This window comes from Ambystoma mexicanum, chromosome 1q (genome assembly GCF_040938575.1).
Source record: "Ambystoma mexicanum isolate Mex_15411 chromosome 1q, UKY_AmexF1_1, whole genome shotgun sequence".
NCBI classification, from domain to species: Eukaryota; Metazoa; Chordata; class Amphibia; order Caudata; family Ambystomatidae; genus Ambystoma; species Ambystoma mexicanum.
The window spans coordinates 701,032,376-701,051,128 of record NC_090922.1 but is presented as its reverse complement, the minus strand read 5'-3'; the positions used below and the strand labels follow the sequence as shown (position 1 = coordinate 701,051,128).

The window sequence follows — 18,753 nt, the reverse complement described above, 5'->3', positions numbered from 1 at the left end:
ATCTACCAGATCTGCATATACAGTGGGAAGCGTAGGTACAACAGACAAGGCATCTTTCATGACCCCGGATAAACCCCGGTAATATACCACAGCCTTTTTATTTTCCGGCCAGGAAGTCTCAGCAGACAACTGGTTGAACTTCGTGATGTACTCTATGAGGGTTGATCGACCCTGCGTGAGATCCAGAAGTTCCATGTCTCTGGACTGTGCTTTGTGTCTGGTGTCAAATACTTTTGCCATCTCTTGGGTCAGAAACTCAAAATCATAAAGCGCAGGGTGATTGTTTTCCAACAATGGATTGGCCCATGTGGCGGCTACCCCGGATAAATGGGAGAGAAGAAAGGCTGCCTTCGACACGGGATCGGGGAAAGCCTGAGGACGACACATGAAATGTAGTTTGCAATGATTGATGAAAGTGCGATATTTCTTTGGGTCGCCCTGGTATCTTTCGGGAGCAGCCAAGGGAAAAGGGTTTTGTATCACCACAGGAGTGGCCGGGAAGGAAGGGGGTATGACAGGAGGAGGGTTTTGGGGAGGACTGAATTCATCAAATGCAGCTTCTGCAGGCAAGGGCTGACGTGCACTTAATACCGTGTCGAGGCGATGGTGTAATGCTGTGGTGGCTGCTGTCATGTCAGCGTGAAGTGTTGCGGTAGCGGTTGCCATATCGGCCCTGAGAGCTGTCACTGCCTGCATTAAAGCCGTCACGGGGTCCCCGGAGGAGGTATTCATTGCTGGACGACCAATAGGCTTCACAGTCTATTCTGATCCTGGTGTTCCACCTTGATGGTCGTGCAGCTATAGAATACCTCCGTCCCCAAGTATCGCTCGAGCAGATAAAGTATACTGCCCTAGCAATCTTTGAGGCCACAGGCGATGAGTGGCGTCGTCTGTTGGATACCGGGAACACCGGAAGGACCCCTGAGTGCTGTAAGGCAAAGGTTAGAATCAGATTTGCTTTGATCAATAATGGCAGTGTAAGCAATCAAGAATAACCAACACAGCTTACCCAGGGGATGATGGAAAAGGTGGGAGACCTGAATAGACAACGAGGGAAGACCAACAGCAGGCTGGAAAGTACTGCAGTTCCTCCAACTCACACCTGAAGCCAGAACGTGATAGTCAAGAGTTTGTGGTTCAAAAGTTCGCCAAAACAGAAGGATAATCCAGAGCAGAAACCCAAGATCAGACGTAGGTCAAGAGTTCCAATGATCCAGAAAAATGCGTCAAAGCCAAAGGGTGATCCAATATCAAATCCAAATAACGTTCCGTGGTCAAGATCCAGAAAAGAAGCAAGATGAACGAGGAGTAAAGCCGAACAGGTCTCTGGTTGAAACAGCTGTGAAGCACTGAGTGTTTCTCCTCGGTTCCTTTTAAAGGAAGTCATAATCACATGACTGATCACATGACGTACAGGAGCGTCACGTGAGGTTGGACGCCATCCATGATTGGTTGTCAAAAGTGGACGCCAGCGTTGGCTACAGACGATCCCGTGACTAGTCACGTGATCGCTCCCGTACGCGGGAGCTAGAGCCGGCGACCACGGTGCCGTCGGGCATGGATGAGGCGCCAGGGCAGACGCCAACATGGAAATGGGCGGAAAGGGGTGGTACTGCCCCTCCGTACATCCCGCCTGCCGTGTCTTCCCCGTTGGTGTGGGTGTTGGGTATGGGAACGGATGTTGCCGGGTAAATGTCGGGAGGACGTGACAAAAACTCATCACTGCATGCAACCTTTCCTTACGTCAGCTAACTGTACCATCCTTGCCAGAACCCTCATCATGTCAAAAATTGACTATTGCAATACTGTACCATCCTTGCCAGAACCCTCATCATGTCAAAAATTGACTATTGCTATGCGCTGTATCTTGGGACTAGTCAACGGAACATCAGTAAGTTACAGGTAACTCAAAACAACACTATTAGGGCAGTATTAAACATCCCTAGGAACCAGCATATCTCTGACACCAGACGTAGTCTTCACTGGCTAGCTGTCTCCCAAAGAATCTCACTTAAAACTCTAGCTTTCACTCACAAATGCCGGGCCAACCAGGCTCCTAAATACCTGGGGAACCGTTTCTCACCACACATCTCCATTCGCCCAATTAGAGCAGCCCATGCCAACAGTCTTTCACTACCAAGATTCAAGCTTCAGAAAGCTGGGGGTGTTAGTTTCCCAGTCCTCGCCACCAAACTGTGGAATTCTCTACCCAACCCAATCAGTGCTGAATCCTCCTTCCATTCCTCCAAGATAAAAGCCAAAGTGTGGCTCTCTGAACAGAACTCTTAAGCCGCCACTTGCCACCCCTCTCACCCTGGCTTTACACTGCTCTCTCTCTGCTTGGTCTTGCTAGGCCTTGTCTACATTATTACAATGTAAATATCTTGTAATGATCTTGTAATTATGTTGTAATGTTCTTGTAAATATTTCAAAATATATGTTGCTGTATGTCCTTGTACTTCATGACTTGTAACTTGTAAGAAATGTGCCCAGATGCCTATAGGCCAGGCGCGCTATATAAATAAACAAAATACAAAGCCTGTGGGAAACTACACGATCCTTGTTCTCTTGGTATTAGGTAACCCACCTATTGGTACAGGCCTGTACTACACAAGTTGGTATTGTTACTGAGCAGCCAGGCTTATCTCAAGAGGGGTAAATGCGAGCTGTAGAGCTGTGGCAATGAAATCCACAAACACAGGTATCCATCCAAGTAACACTTACACTCAAGGTTTGTAGTTAAAAAATAATTATTTAACAGTAGTTTTTAAATGAGCATTCTTTAAAAAGTGCAATATATGTAGCAATCAACTAAACTTTAAAATACTTGTTCAGAACCAACACAAAGCAAGTAGATGCTCTTTAGAGGTGCTTCTTGCACACTTCCAACACCCTGAGGTGACTTCACTAACTGGTAATTGCATTTATATATCACTTTGACATTTTGTAAATTCTGAGGTTTGTAGACGGGAAAGGTTAAAGGAAGGAAAATGTTTAAACAGGTTCTGAGAGCATGTGAGCACTTTAAATCTTCCAACTGAAGTCTAGATAAAAACCTTTCCCAGCAATATTAGTTTAAAACCAATGCATCACCTATGAAGGATAGTAAGAATCAAAGTAATTTGGAATAGAAGAGTCTGCAGTGAGCCAGGACAGCCAAAGTCAATTGGAACTAAGTCTATGGAGCTGAGGCACTTCTTAGATAGTAAATGTCTTGCACAAAGTTAGTTTGTTGAAGAAAAATCACTGTAGTGTCACAAGCTGTTACACTTGTGAAGGTTAGAGCTGAAATCAACCGTAGAAAGGCAGCTACTGCACGTCTCAACTGAGATGAGCAAGCTACAGACACTGAGGAAAGTACCCCAAGTCAGAACAGTACCTTTTGGTTAGAAGAAGGGGGTCCAGCTGGCTGCTGTCTGGTTGCAGTGATGCAGATCCTGTGTTCCTGGGTCTCAGTCGTGGGGATAAGAGGGAGGAGGGTCTCGGGACTCCCAGTGCAGCAATTCGCAGGTCAGCGGCAGCTATGGGCTCTTTTTGCATCAGCAGCAGTTTGCGTTTCAGCTCTCGGTAAACAGCACCACCACTGATCTTGGACTCGAGCTCTGGTCGTCCTGCTTCTGGAGGGTTCTGGGGAGACTCCTGGAACTCCTGGCCAGATCAGACGTTTCACTCAACCATAGATTTCTCAACCCCTGGCACTCAGTTCCTGCAGCAGCAAAGAAGTACAGCCAGTTGTGAAAGATGGTCCAGCAGAGTTCTTCTCGGGGTTAGTTGGACCCACTAATCCAAAGGAAGAAGTTGTCCCTTCAGCAAATTCTCTTGATGATCAGAAAAAGGAGTTTTGGCACAGCAGCAGGGCTTCACCAGACAGTTCAACAGTCCAGGGGGATGCAGCAAACTTTTTACACGGTTTCTTCATCGGGTTGTTCTTCCCAGTGGTCGACTCTGCCTTCAGTCCCAAAACCCTTGCCTTTTAAGCAGGGTTCTCCCATTAATGTGCAGCAAACAGCAGGGCCAGACAATTGGGACTGGGTGCATTCAGGCATTCCTAAAGAGTTTCGGGCGCTCCCTCACTTCCTGCCCTTGCAGACACACTGGAGCCAGAGGCAGGTTTCGGTACTGAAGCCCGCCGAAGGCAAAACTAACAAAGGGCTGAAACCTGGTTTGGCACGCACAGTAAAACCCAAGAGACCTCACAAATAGAAAATGGTGAAAAAAGAAGACCGGGGCCATTTTGACAAAATGGTCACCCATGAGTGCTATACTGCAGCTCCGGATTCAGCCTGCGATGGAAAAAGAACAATGGTAGGAAAATTAAACCACTACCACCAGCCATTTAAAGTAGTGAGGGTAACATAAAAAATGTTACATGAGTAGGTAGGACAAGAGGCTACTAAGTAACCCCCAGCACTCCACATAAGATGGTGTGTGCTGGACCTAAAAAGAGAAAAGGTAAGTAAAGTCAATTTCACTTACTATTCTTGGAACAGTAGTTCTCACAAGAAAAGGTATTTTTTTTGTAACACTTTTTATTGGTTTTCTTTTCTACATTACATAACACAATCTCGGGCTCTTAATGAGCAGGACAACAACAACATGCATCAATCCTGGATCCGGTAAACTATACACAATGATCACAATGTAATAATATTAACAGTATCACATCATCAATTTGAGTTATGCATTAGCTGATTTCGGTATTTTATTGAGCATCTTCCCATTTCCCATACCTTTTGAGCTTTCCCCAGACATCCTCTGGCTCTATATAGCCGTTGCTCCATTGCTATGCATATATTTACGTCTGTAACCCATTGTTCAAATTGCGGTGTTACATCAGATCCCCACAGTTTCGCTATGTTCCTTTTAATTAGCGCTGTAGTGGTTGAGATGAACACCTTTTCATATTGTCATTTCCCCTTCCTCCTCCACCCCCAGTAACAGTATTTTGGGTTCTTTGGGGACTTCACGTCCCAAGACTCTTGTAAGTTCATCACAGCACTGTTGGATTTGGGGGCATTCCCACAGTATGTGGAAGAAGGTACCGTCTTTGTGTTGACAGCGTAGACACCTTGGGTCTGCAATTCTACCCCATCGATAGAGGGCCACTCTCGGGTAGTATATTCTGTGTAATATTTTTAGTTGGATGAGCCAGAGTCTAGATGATATGGCAGTTTCGCGGGGGTGCATTAGTATCGTAACCCAGACTTCCGGTAGGATGGTGCCCACATCTCCCTCCCATTTAGATTTCAGGCTTAATAGTTCAGGTGTAGCAAAGGAGGTTAAAGCACTGTACATGTCAGAGGTAATTTTGGTGTCAACGCGGTCTAAGACAATATTCCTCTCTACAGGAGTACATTCAGGGATGTCAGAGAGGGCTGGGAGATGGTTTTGTAGTGCGTGTTGTAGTTGAGTGTAACGATATAGTTCAGTTTCAGGGAGGGTGAACTTAGCTACTAAGTTTTCAAAGGGCGCCAGTTTACCCGCTGCAATTACATCGCCCACTTTTGTTATCCCCATTGACACCCAACTTGACAATCTAGGAAGCTTGCTCACTTCTGGGAGATTCCCATTTTCCCATAAGGGTTGTACTGGGATGATCTTTTTGTCCCAACCAATATATTTATGGGTCTCTGCCCAAATTAATGTTGTGTGAATCAGCATGTTCCGGGGGTGGTACAGTACATGTTCTCTGATAGAGACTCTCTAGCGGTGGTAGTCTGTTCTCACATGCGGTAGCGAGGCGCCACTGTGTAGCACGTCATTTACTACTGCCATCTGGCTCGGCCAGTAGTAAGTCTGTAGACGAGGCGGCGCAATACCTCCCTCCCTCCCTCCCATATGGACCTTTGGAGTGTACGGAGTGCTATCCGGGGGTGTCCACCTCCCCATAGGAGCTTCCTGATTACACTCTCAATTTTGTGGAACACATTTGTTGGGATGTGAAGTGGGGTGTTCTGTAGAATGTATAGGAAACGGGGTAGAGCCATTATTTTAAACAGCTCTACTCTGCCCAGAAGGGTTAGTGGCAGGGAAATCCAGTGTCGTACATCTTCAGTGAACCTCTCTACAATTGGGTTAAGGTTTCTGACCACATATTCAAGTCTTCTGTGATCTGTATACCCAGGTATCGAAAGTGGCCCCTTTCCACTCAGTAAGGGCAGTCATTCGAGATGCCGTCTCCCACTCCCTTGATCGGGAACAGTATAGACTTGGACCAATTTACCCTTAGACCACTGAAGGCTCCTTATTGCTAGAAGGCGTGTTACTATGGGACAAAAGGTGGCCGGGTCTTTTAAATATATTAGCAAGTCATCTGCATAGAGGGAAACTATGTCCTCCCATTCGTCTGTTCATTGAAAACCACTCCATGACTGTGTGTCTCTCAATAATCTGGCTAGGGTTTCTATTGCTAATGCAAAGAGGATCGCGGATAGGGGACATGCCTGCCTCGTTCCCTTCCCGAGGGTCTTGACGGCCAGCCATTTACCCTGGTTTCCGTCTCGGGGGAGTTATAAAAATGTTGTACCCAGCCTATGTATTGTTCTCCAAACCCCATTCAGTGCATTATTCCCCATAATGCCTCCCAGTATAACGAGTCATTGGTCTTTTCGAAGTCTATTGCCAGTAGCGCAAGGGGGTCCTGTGGAGGGTATGTGCTCTTTCGAGTGCCAAGTGCAACCTGCCTATATTCATACGTGTGGACCTTCATGGCATATAGCCACACTGGTCCGGGTGTATCAGTGATGGTATGACTTGCTGTAATCGGTTAGCTAGTATTTTCGCCAGGAGTTTGGTTTCGCTGTTTATGAGAGATTGGTCTGTATGAACTACATTTATCTGGGGGTTTATCAGCTTTGGGTATTAAGACTATAGTGGCTTTCCTAAGATCAGCAGGCAGGCAACCTTGTTCTTTCGAATGCAAGTGCATGCGCAGCAAATGTGGGGCTACCTCATTTGCCCCCATCTTTTTCTATATCTCAATCGGAAAGCCATTCGTTCCCGGGGCTTTCCCTGACTGGAGCTGTGATATAGCCGCTACCAGCTCTTCCACTGTGATGTCTTTTTTTAAAAGAGTCTTTTATTTGGCACTTAGAGAGGGGAGGTTAATCTCGTCTAGTATTGAGGTGTCAATGGGGTGTTGTGAGCTTTATATAGTTTGCCATAATACTTTGCAAAGCCCTCTGTTATTTCCCGGTCAGTTAGTCGTGGATCTGCGTTCTCTAGTTTAATTACTCTGACCTGGCTGTGTCCCTTGTCTCTGCGTTCTAGCCACACCAGCATTTTGCCTGCTTTGTCGCCTGTTTTATATATTCTGGCACGCATCGCTCTGTGTGCCTGTTTTGCGCAGTCAAGGGTTATGTTCTTTAAACGTTTGAGCTAGTATGAGTGCTCGATGCGTATCAGGCCTACCACTAGCAAGATGGGACTCCTCCGCTTTTTTCACATTAATTTCAGCTTCTTCCAGTTTTTTTAATGTGTTTTTTTGTGCGCTGTAGTCCAGGAGAGAATTTCTCCCCAGAGTACCGGTTTGTAGGCCTCCCGTAGCACTCCGGGGCTCTCCAAGGACCCAGTATTTAGCTCAAAGTAAGTTTTTGTAGCTGTTTGTATGTGTTCTATGAGGTCCCGAAAGCCCAGGTAGTAATTGTTGAGGCGCCATGACGGGGGGTGGGGTGGGAAGTGGCCTCGCTGTCATCAGTTCCATCAATAGGGGGGAGTGATCTGAGATTCCCCTCGGGAGCAGCGTAGCAACTACTGCTTTGTGTATGTCTGTCACAGGGAGAAAGAAGTAGTCTAGTCTTGATAATGAGACATGGACCCCTGAGTGGTATGAATACTCTTGTGTGTCAGGATGTAGGTCACGCCATACATCTTTTAAACCCATTGCGGCAGTGAAGGTAGCAAGCTTGGTGTGAATCCTAGGATTTCTCCCCCGCAGGTGAGTGCGGTCTATTACCACATCCATGACTTCGTTGAAGTCCCTCCCCCCCTAGGATCAGCGTGTCTAACGTGTCTTTGGTGAGTGCCGGTGTAATTTCATTTATCAGCGCCGTAATCAATGAGGGCGGTGAGTAGAGCAATGGTTTGGTTCCATAACGTCCCTGTGGTGTATACAAATCTTCCCCCTGTGTCTTGTGTCACATTGGAAAGGGTAAGAGGGAGCCTTTTATGTATTAGTATTAGTACTCCCCTTGAGCCCATGGTAAAACCCGCATGTATTGCTGTACAGTAGTTGGCATGCTTGAATAAGTTACAGGTTGTGCCTGCCAGGTAGGTTTCAGTGAGGAACACTACATGTGGTGAATGCCTATTTAGAAACTGTGTGACTAGTTGTCTTTTAATACCACTACCTAGCCCATTGACGTTCCACGTCAGGAACTTTAGGGTCCTGGCGTCTCTTCTAGGTGAAGCCATTGTGAGTGGGGTGAGTATTGGTGAGTGCTGCGGCGTGGATTCCAGGTAGATGGTGGCATTTATGATGCGTTGCGATCTTGCAGGGATACATGTTGAGTGGTCTCTGGATCCGTGCTTGGAAAGAACAAATAACTTCCCCTCCCCCCTTCCCCATACTTCTGAGCACGTGCCCTGTCTGAGGAACCCATAAAATAACTATCCTGAACAAACCTAGTACCCCCCCCACCCTATGCTTCGCCCAATGTGAAGCATCAGTCACCCAAACGAAAAACAGTAGTTGGCAAATGGGCAACTTACATGCATTAAAACTTAACATAGACAAACACCCCCTGGGCCAAACGGTCTTCGGATTTGTGCCTCTCTCTGTTGGAGAGGGGTTTGGGGGAAAGGAGATGCTGCTCTCCCGTGGTCACATTATGTGTGTATGTTTGAAACAGAACACGTTGGTGGACAGCCGGACGAGCCATGGGGTCCTACTTCGTGTTGCTTACTGCCATATTCAAAAGGACTGACCGGAAACTGTATTTGCGATCAGTCCTCATTGTCCCTCGGTAGATCCTGCATCGGTGCCTGCGGTGGTGCCAGCTGTTGTTCCGCAGGAGCGCTGGGATTTCTGTTCCTGCCATTACAAGCTGTCGCCCAGTCTCCGGCAATGTGTTGCTCAGCCCAGCGCCAAGCCTCCTAAGGGTCGTTAAAGTGGACTGTAGTTCCTCCATGATATATCTTAAGTTGGGCAGGGAATAGTAATCCATACTTAACACCCAGTGTTTGTAGCTGTCACTTTCAACGGATCAAATGATTACGTGGCCTTTTGCACCTCTCTTGTGTAGTCAAGGAAAAAGGCTATCTTGGAGCTGTTGAAAGTGATCGTGCCTTAGGCGCGTGCTCGTTGCGACCTCTGTAGTTGAGGAGCTTCGCTATTACGGTGCCTGGCGGTGCTCCGGGCACTTGTCTCCCCATCGGCATACGATGTGCCCTTTCATTTGAGAAAAACTTTGAGAATGTGTCTGGCTCAAACAAGTCCGTGAGCCATTGCTAAAGAAAGAGCTCCATGCAAGGGCCTTCTGCCTTCTCGGGTCGGCCAAGTATATGTATATTGTTGCGTCTCAATCTCCCTTCGCCCTCCTCAGCCCTCTCTTCCAATGTCTTCATCTTGGTCGAGACACTACGGAGTTGTTGCTGTAAGTTATTTATTCCATCCTCGGTGTTGTTCGGCCTCTCCTGTACGCAATGTCAGCTTCTGGAGGTCATGGCTGAGGAGGGAGACATCCATGCTTATCCTGCCCATTTTCTGTTCCATAGAGGAGTGGGAGTCTGTTATCGCAGCTATAACGTCTTTTAAAGATAGCGTGTGTTCCGTTTCAGCTACCGTAGGAGACAGGTTTTGTGAAGCATGCGCCTGCATTGGGGATGTCGTGTACTAGTCGATTCTGTTCTGTGTATTGTTTTCTCGTTTTGTCCTTTCCCATGATCACTGCCAGTTTTCCTGCACTTGATAGAACAGGGTGGCCAGGTGTGGCAGGTGTGGCAGTTGTGGGTGTTGTGCACCGGTGTGAGTAATCGGGAGTCAGGGTGCCCTGGCCCTCGGTTTGTGTGGTATATGGTGTCTTGTGATCTCCCGGGCCTCGGAGGATTATCGAGATTCTCTGGGTGGTGAGGGTCTTACCCCTCAATGCTTGTAAGGAGCGAGCTGCTCAGTCGACCAGTGGCATGTCACCCCCCCAGGTTGTTGTAGTAGGAGCACCCATGGCTCGTTGTTTTACTATTGTTATTGTAAACAAATATGGTGCTTGCTGGTGCGGTGGTGCTCTGTATGCGTGGGCTTAGGTTTAGTGTCTCAGATTAGGCAGGCTGCAGATTAGACACGTCGTGACAGGAGCGGTCTCGCATAGGCAGCCATATCCAATTGTTTTGTGAGGCGGGTCTGTGAGATAGACAGACAGCAGGGCGCACGTATACCATTCAGTAAACGCAGATTCTTCGGGCCACCCTGTGGCGGGTATTTGCGGGCAGCAGTCAGTGTATTACCAGTGGGTTCCTCCTCCTTCGCAACCAGTGGTTCCTGGGACTGTGGAATCACACCAACAGGGGCCTGCTTGTCACTGCACCGGCACCACCCAGCCTAGCCCAATATCCCTCTCTCTTTATGGTCTGTCTCTTCAGCTGTTGAGAGCCAGGCAGGAGATTCTCCTGTGTCTGCTGTGCAGTACCAGCACCAAAAACCTTGTCAGCAGGGAACTCCGGTATGAAACACTTCCTTCTTTAAGGATATGTGCAATTATTGGTGTTCATCCAGTGCCGGTACAGCACTACAGTGGCCACTAGTGGAGTATGCTTTTCTTCCCGGAGCCCCACACGAGTCCCATCAAGTGACTCCAACTACTCTGTGCAAACGGGATAGTCAAGGTCTAACTAGGAGTTGGCCTCAAGGATCCACGTGCAGTAACTTCTTTAGCTCAGGTTTCGGGGATCACAATGGTTGTGTAGAGGTGCCTCCGGTCTCTCGAGGCGTAATATTCATGCGTCTCAGTGTCGTTGCTGCTACTGCCTCACCAGCCGTCTCTTGAGGCAGGGCAGTAGGCCAGACGCCAGGGTGTTGGCGGGAAACGGTACTGTTTGCTAACTAATGTTGGGCTGCGGTTCTGGTAGGCTCCCCCGGTCTCTATACACGATCCACAGCGTGTGTGCCTCGGCTTGTTGCCCGTGTGGCGGTTCACTGCTAGGTGTCCGCTGGTTCTGGAGGTGGGTGGCCACTGGTACCACTCGGCTTCCTGGAGCTCCGCGCCGCTTCCGGCTGTGGTCTGTTCCTCGGGGTCAGTGGCCCTATGCATTGCAAACGTCGTGTACTGTGGTGTTTGCCCCTGGTGGGCCACTTGGATACTGGTTGAGGTCGTGGGACTGACACGGGCCCCAGGTTGGGGGTAGCTATAGGAGTTTCCCAGTTGCAGGCCTCGTACCACAACACCTGCGGGCCAATCGTGGTCTTATGAGCCTGTAATATGGGGGATCCTCTCCCTCTTTGTTGCGTGTATTACAGCCGTGGGGGAAGCTGCACGGCCGAATTCCACTGCCCTCTTGCAGCTTGGGGCTTAATTTGGGATGGATCAAGTCAGGGGACTCCGAGGGGAGCAAGTCAAGACCCGCGCAGCAAGGGCCCAGGGTGGGACACTCGGCGTGTCGCCGTACAGGTAGTCAGGGCTCTTCTTTCTCTCTCGCCCGACGGGGCGGCCAGTGATGCCGTGCTTGGACGTGCGTGTTGTGAAGCTGCCGTTCAGTGAGGATACAGGCTTGCTTTCAGCCCTGCATGGGCTCCCCTCACAGTTTCCAGATGCTGGTCCCACCCGGCTTCGTAGGCTGCATTCCTCGGGTAAGGATTTCTCTGGGTTGTGAGTGTCCTTTTTGTATTTCCGACGCTGCAATCGCCGCGAGGGAAGAGGCAGCTGGGATCAGGGTACGCCTCAGTGATGTTTAGAGTGATGCCTCCCCTCACGTCGCCTCTCACTTTGGATGGAGTCGGGACCAGCAAGGCTCCTACATCTGGTAGGGTTTGCCGACAAGCCTTATACGCAGCGTGTGCTCCGAGCCGTATTAAGCACAGATCACAGCCATCTTGGGCTCGCAGGCACCAGCCCCACGCCGGTCTCGACACGCCTCTGCAGTTGCGGTTTTCACCAATTCTCGATCCGCTGCTGTCTTAGGATGTCTGCTATCGATTAGTATAATTTGAGCATATGCAGGATTCTGAAATCGGGCGATAAGAGCAGGATGTTAGTTGCGGCAATGGGAGCAGAGGAAGCTCACGTCCGCACCATTGCGCTGCTGGCCACGCCCTCACAAGAAAAGCTATTTAAACCTTAAGAGAAATCTAAAGGATTTATCGGTTACACTGCACTGAAGGTGCTCTGTCTCACCATACAAAAAGTAGATGCCCAGGGAGTTTGTCAGACTCAAATCAGGTCAAAACACATGTGAGAGTGAGAAAAAGGGCCCACACACACCAGGGTTAAAATTAAAAAGTCCTGAAGTCCAGCAAAAGAACTGGGGGTCTCTTAGGCAGGAGGAATTAAGCACTGAAATGAATGGGCGTGGACCACAGGGCCCTCTCGTCCAAGCTCAGAACCCTTTTTGACGATATTCTCAATTGAGTCTTTTTCGTCCGGGCTCAGATACCAGAAACGAAGACTTTCGAACGTGCAATGGGTATTGCTTAAACCGTCGCAGGACAACTTCGATTCACTTCACACAATTTACACTTCACATCAATCTTCTACTTTTGATTCCTTTGTCAGGATACCAGAGAGAGACCTTGGACCGAGCACATTCACAGTGCTGGCCCACTCTGTCATCAGTATCATAGCTTTCCTTCTAATGTTCAAATATTCTCCAGCAATTTAGCTTCACTTGCGTCTTTCATCACACGAGTTTAATAATATTAGTTGAAGCGCTCTTTTTACAATGTTTTGACGCTCGCAACCTTGACTTCAACACAGACGGGTCTAGCAACCATCTCCTCAACTCACCGGCTGTGCTGTTCTTGATCACTTCTTCGTTCTTGGAGCCAAGGACGATACTGCGTTGTCTGCTGCTCCTGCCCACCTTCATCAGTTATGCGGGAGGACCCTTGGTATCTCCGACACAAAATGCAGGATTCTTCAGCCTGGTTTCCTGGTCTTAGGTTTTCTGCCTTGAAGGTTTCTTGAAAATGACGACTTCCAACAAGATCAAGGGTGTTGCCCCTCTCACGAACGTATCGTTCCTGGCTACCTTTCTCCCCTCGTTCAGCTACCGACTCAATACTGCTGTAACTTTGTGTGTTTTGCCTCGCTCAGAGTGTGCTCTCATGCTCCGCCATTTATCCGTGTGGGGAAGTGTAATGGAAGTGAGGTGTGAGTGATTTTCCATAATTGCCTGACCTTGCCTGACCATAGTATTGGGACATGTCAGGTACATGGCTCAGGTGCAAGTCTGTTTTCTGCCAGAGCAGGCTGTCCATGTAAAAGTGTTTGTGCAGGAAAAGGAGGGGGCGGGGTGAGTTTCTAAATATCCCATCGGGTAGGGTGGGTTAAAGGTATTGCAAGGAAGAGGGGGATATTGTGTCTCACCTTCTGGTGTCCCACTCCCACTCCCTGAGGACCCCTCACCCAGGTGATCCTACCGCACTGTTCCACCACCAGGGTCTGGATCCAAAGGCGATAGCTGTGCCCTGACCAACTGAGAGAGAGATCTGTAGGGGCTAGCGGGTGAGACACTTTCTGGTTTCTCACAAAATGGACAGTATTTTTAAATGCAAACTCCTACCAAGCCACCTACTCTTATTTGCAGAAACACGCTTTTTAAGTGTTGCATCTGTTTCTTGCACACGTGATCTGCTGTATCAGTGATGTCACTTATCATGCCATAAGTGAGGTCATTTGTGATGTCATCCGTGTGCTTAGGAGCTGCGCAATGAGGTCATCATAGGGAAGCTGGAGCAGCTTCAGCACCTGCTGAATTTCAGGGGTTTTGTTGTGTTAAATCAGCACCTTTGTCACTTCAACAAAAGGATTTTCACTGAATTTCAAGGGTTTTGTTATGCTATAACTCCCACCACCTGTAATTCTGTCTTTTTTTTCTGATCACGTACCTGATGTCTTATTATTTGTTATCAATATCTTTTCTTGAGGTACACAACATCGGGTTTATCAAGTATTTCTTCTTTTTTTGTGTATACTAGATAAGAAGAGATCATTACTGGTGTACTGTGACAAGGAAGAGCAAGGTGGGGTTATTGGTATACTGTAAAGAGGAAGACTAAAGTTGTGTAGTTGAGGACTGTGACAAAGAAGAGTGAAGTGGGATAGTTGGGGACTCTAAGGAATAGCAAAGGCATGGTTAGTGGGGGACTGTGACAAGGAAGACTGATTTGGTGCACAAATATACCTCGCATTATAAACTCCTTTTAAGGGCTAACTCTAAATATGAACTTTAGAAAAAAAAAAAAAAAGATTTACCAAAGTACTGGGACGAGGAAGAGGGGCAGATTCATGAACAATATCTGTCTGAGTATTGAGATCATGAATTTAAAAAAAGGAAAAGATATGAAGATACTGTGTGAATCAAAAAACAGATCAAATAAAGTTTCCGAAGTGTACCTTTTTTCTATTGACCACCCAAGATCGATTTGAGAACCTGTAATGTTACGAATGATTGAGATGATACTGAGACGAGGAAGAGAACCACGTATACACCCAATGAAATAAAAACTACATCTTAATCTTCCAATAACTTTATTTTATGTGAAGGGAGAATGTAAACACTACAAAAAACTTGATAATGGTGCTCTTTTTAAAAAAGTTAAATAAAAACAGGAAAAAAGCACGCTATTTTACTTAACTTCGCAATTCAAACCGCAACGTGAGCAGCATTAAAATTCGACTTTGGGTTATTGTGAGGAATCCCTAGATGTGGTCACTTCTCCCCATGAGACCAAGGAGTTGAGGTTGCTACCCGATAGTCCATTTGGGGGTGGTGCACAGCGGGAAGATCTCATGTGGAGAGTTCCCCCCCCTTTGGGTATAGGGACAGACATCTAGGGAAAATGCATTATGACCCCCTCCCTATCCCCCCTCCTCAACATACATCTATGGTACACCCCAGTAATATACTCAAGCACTCCATGTACCTGTGTAGCCTGTGATATAAGATCCACTGAGACGAAGAAGAGCCCAAACTACCCAAGTAAGACTTGCATCACAAAGACTGGGGCGAGGAGGAAGTGCGAAATTATGAAGATCACTACCAAAAGTAGGTATGAGCATTCTAGTTCTCCACTAAAGGCCACTTCTAACACCAACATAAAAACAAAAGATGGACCTGGGAGTTTGTCAAGCCATCCCTCGAGGAACCGAGGACCGGGTAGTAAGGGCTGCAGACTGCGACATTATCAGTGGGGAGCGGGTGTCTTCCGAGTCTGATGCTGAAGGACCTATCCGTTGGCTGGAAGAACAGCCAGACCGGAGAAAGCAGAGGGACCGCGTGGTCCAGAGCGGGCAAGAACAATAGAGGAAACCAGCAGCTGCATAGCAGCCGACCGGAGGAAGAAGTACGTGAAGGCAGTGCAAAGCCAAAGAACAAGTCACAGGACAGACTGGAGCCCGCCGAGACGTTCCCTAGATGTAGGGGGAAAACTGGGCTGGCCGGTGGGGACCAAACAGAGTGTTGGCACTTCAACGGAAGTGTCGGAGGAACCCAGCATGAGAATAGGGGTAGTAAAGACCCCCAGAGAAAGAAAGTAATATTGTGATTGGAAATGGGGAGGACCTCCCAAAGAGGGGACAGTACATAACCTCACAACTTGAGAGAGCCAAAAGGACTTTGTAAATCATCCTCTTTGTGACAGTACTTGGCAGGTTAGTGGCAGTCATTCTCCTGCACCAAGAACATTGACGCAACCTTCCAGTTTAGTTATAAGTGTAAGGGACAGATTTAGAGATTTTGACACATGGCGGTTGACTCTTTAATTTACAAGGACATTCTGACAGACCCGTTAGCACTTTACGTGGGTTAGGGAAACCCCTCACAGAGATAGGGAAAGTTAGGTTTTCTCTTTATTTTCTTGGTGAGTAAAAGTCTATAGCAACCACTATGCCACCTGTGTGTCAGTCTCCTCCTTCTGCACCCTTACAATATATATTTTTAAACTAATCCTAAATTATCTTGAAATACTCATCTTCCCTAACTAGCAACCACACTGATGACTACATTGCAATGTATCATATTTTTCGAGTATGTACTCCATGTTTTTCCCGTTTGTGCGACTGTTATATCATTTTAGTGCACTTTTCAATGTTGATTCGGAACTTGATTATCGAAATCCCGTAATGACCGACCTTCAGAACTGCAAAAGCTTGGCAACAACAATGCATCATGGGAGATATTGCTAACCTTTGGGGTACAGGGGCACCCCGCTCTGTGGCAAATAAAAAAAAAAAGTAAAAACACTGAACGGGTTTGCACCAAAACAAGAAAGGATTTCCTTTGAGCGCTTTGTGTCCGGCTTGTTTCCTATTTGGCACAAAAATTCGTGCAGCGATTTGCGATGTGAGCCTGAGCAGAAAATTGACCTTTTTTCAATGGGAAAAACGCACTTTCTTTTAATCCTTTGTATGTTTTGAACCTTAACACTAATTTGCACTAAACGTTCCCATCCTGGTGGGCTCGGGCCCTTATCTAGGAATGTCAAATGCCATGATGATCCCATCCTACGGTTCAAAAGGTATTGACCCTATAATCTTTGCTTTTCACAGTGGTGACAACACCAAGAAAGTTATGGCGGGTTTAAAAGGGTTTGAAAGAAACCTTTCACCTAACATGTGCAAGTAGGAAAGTCCATTTGAGCCAAGTCACACATTCCACAACGTCACCTAGTAGCCAACGCTGGAAGTTCACGTCTAGTTCTGAGCCACAACAGCAAGGCATTCTGGGTATGCAAATTAGCTCAAATGCAAATCTTTTTCTCCATGAAATTGTCTTTGTCTAAGAGGGCAGTGCTATGTTATACAAAGCTTAATCAACCCAAGACAGACATTTGCAAGGCTGCCAGGACAACTACATACCTGGTTTCACCCTTATTAGGAATCATCAGTGCAGTATAGTCCTAATAAACCAATAAGCTTGTCTGGACTCCAAGAAACCTAATATAGTGGACTACAGTAACTGGGACGTAGTAGCCCTATTTGGGTGCTTGAAAGGAAAAATGAAAAAGAGGTAAGCAGTGGATGAAACTGGCTCAAAGGGCCAACAAACATCCGTTAAATCACTGCCACTTGATAAAATTTCAGTTTCTGTTCCAGTAACTCCAGAACCCAATGGGGACTAGGAAAACATGTCTTTAGTCATGGTACATACCTTTTCTTAAGGTCCTGTTTTAGCTGTTTCTAAAGTTTCCCAAATTTTCTCCCATAGAAATCAACAGGACAAACCAGAAAAACCTGCTGCAGGAAGCGAGTGGGAGGAAGAGAAGGGATGAGAGTAGATGGCATTGAGCGAAAGGAAAGAACATCAGGTTGAGGAAAGGATTGAGTGAGACCTGGCCGGTTTGAAGGCACCACTTGAGATCATTAATCTTGTGGTACCCCAGGGTAGGATCCACCTACTAGCCCCTGGAGGAAATAAGAAAGATAAGGCAGTTTCTTTTAAGCCCCCACCTCTAGCCAGCTGTAGCCTAGATAGTAGGTGGTTACTGATCTCCAGTGACCTCCTTGGGATCTAGTAAAGTCTGTGCGACGCTGGAGGGAGACCCAGGGAAGATGGAGAGAGGGGGACAGCTTTAAGTAGGACCCTATTTAAATTCTTAATAAAAACCTCTTAAATACTCTTGAACAGTCTTTGAGATTTAGTGTGTTCTTGAGACCATCCGTGCCAACGGGTATCCAGAGATTTGATTTGACAGGCGATGAGTGGAGTGCGGTAGACTTTTTCTTTCATGTGTCTGGTCGGTCTGCTTCTGATTTGATCATGTAAAACAGTTGGTGTAGCCGCAACGGCAATACCTAGATCATCTGTAATTTGTTTGTACAATGTTACAATCGTGTGCTAGTTAGGTGTAAGAGGAGTTAGGGGAATCAAAACCAATGTCACACCCCCTTTCCTCCATACTTATTTGGGTGCGCATCCATCAGTGACTGGACCAGAGCCTCTCTGCAACAGAGCCATCAATGTTTTAGAAGACTACCCAGTTGGAGCACTGATCATTCCTGGAGCTTCCCCATGGCCTTATCAGCCGTTGTCTCTTCCATGGCAATATCGGATGCCTTGTGCATGCTTTTTTGGTTCAGGGGTTTCCCTGCTTCCCTCTATTTTTTTTGTGTGCAGATTTTGGGTGGTTTGTCCTTGACCGCAGAAGCTTCCCTCCACTGTATGCTCCGTAACACCCTGTGCAAGTTGTGTACACAGAGCGTTAGGGATCCAGAACAATCCTGTGACCTTGGTTTTCTTTGTATCGCACTCCTGGCACATTATCATGGCGAACATGTCATGCGTAGGGAGCTGACCTTTTTTATGTTCACCTTCACTCATGAATTTGATCAGAAACAAGATGACGCAGGTGAGAAACTTTCCACTTTTTATTTTCCCTATAACACCCCATCTCAGTGACTCCTCCTTGGAGTTTACTAACTAGGGAAGCATTGTCACTTGATGGTTAGTTGATGCTGTCACACTAGTTGTAATCCAGGGGCTCCCTTATTTGGGGCTAGTACTGACCTTTTGGCAGAGAATTCTTTTGATTCTTTTACTAGACTGCGCCCAGAGGTGTGTTACTGCTGCATCGTAAATCCACACCATGGGTTAAGATGAGAACCA

At 47.2% G+C, this 18,753-nt stretch overlaps 1 protein-coding gene across 2 annotated transcripts in view; it reads left to right on the top strand.

Annotated features, from left to right (window-relative positions):
- The window catches only part of KIFAP3 (kinesin associated protein 3), a 1,278,226-nt gene that overhangs the window by 192,566 nt on the left and 1,066,907 nt on the right, over positions 1-18,753 (top strand). The window lies entirely within an intron of this gene.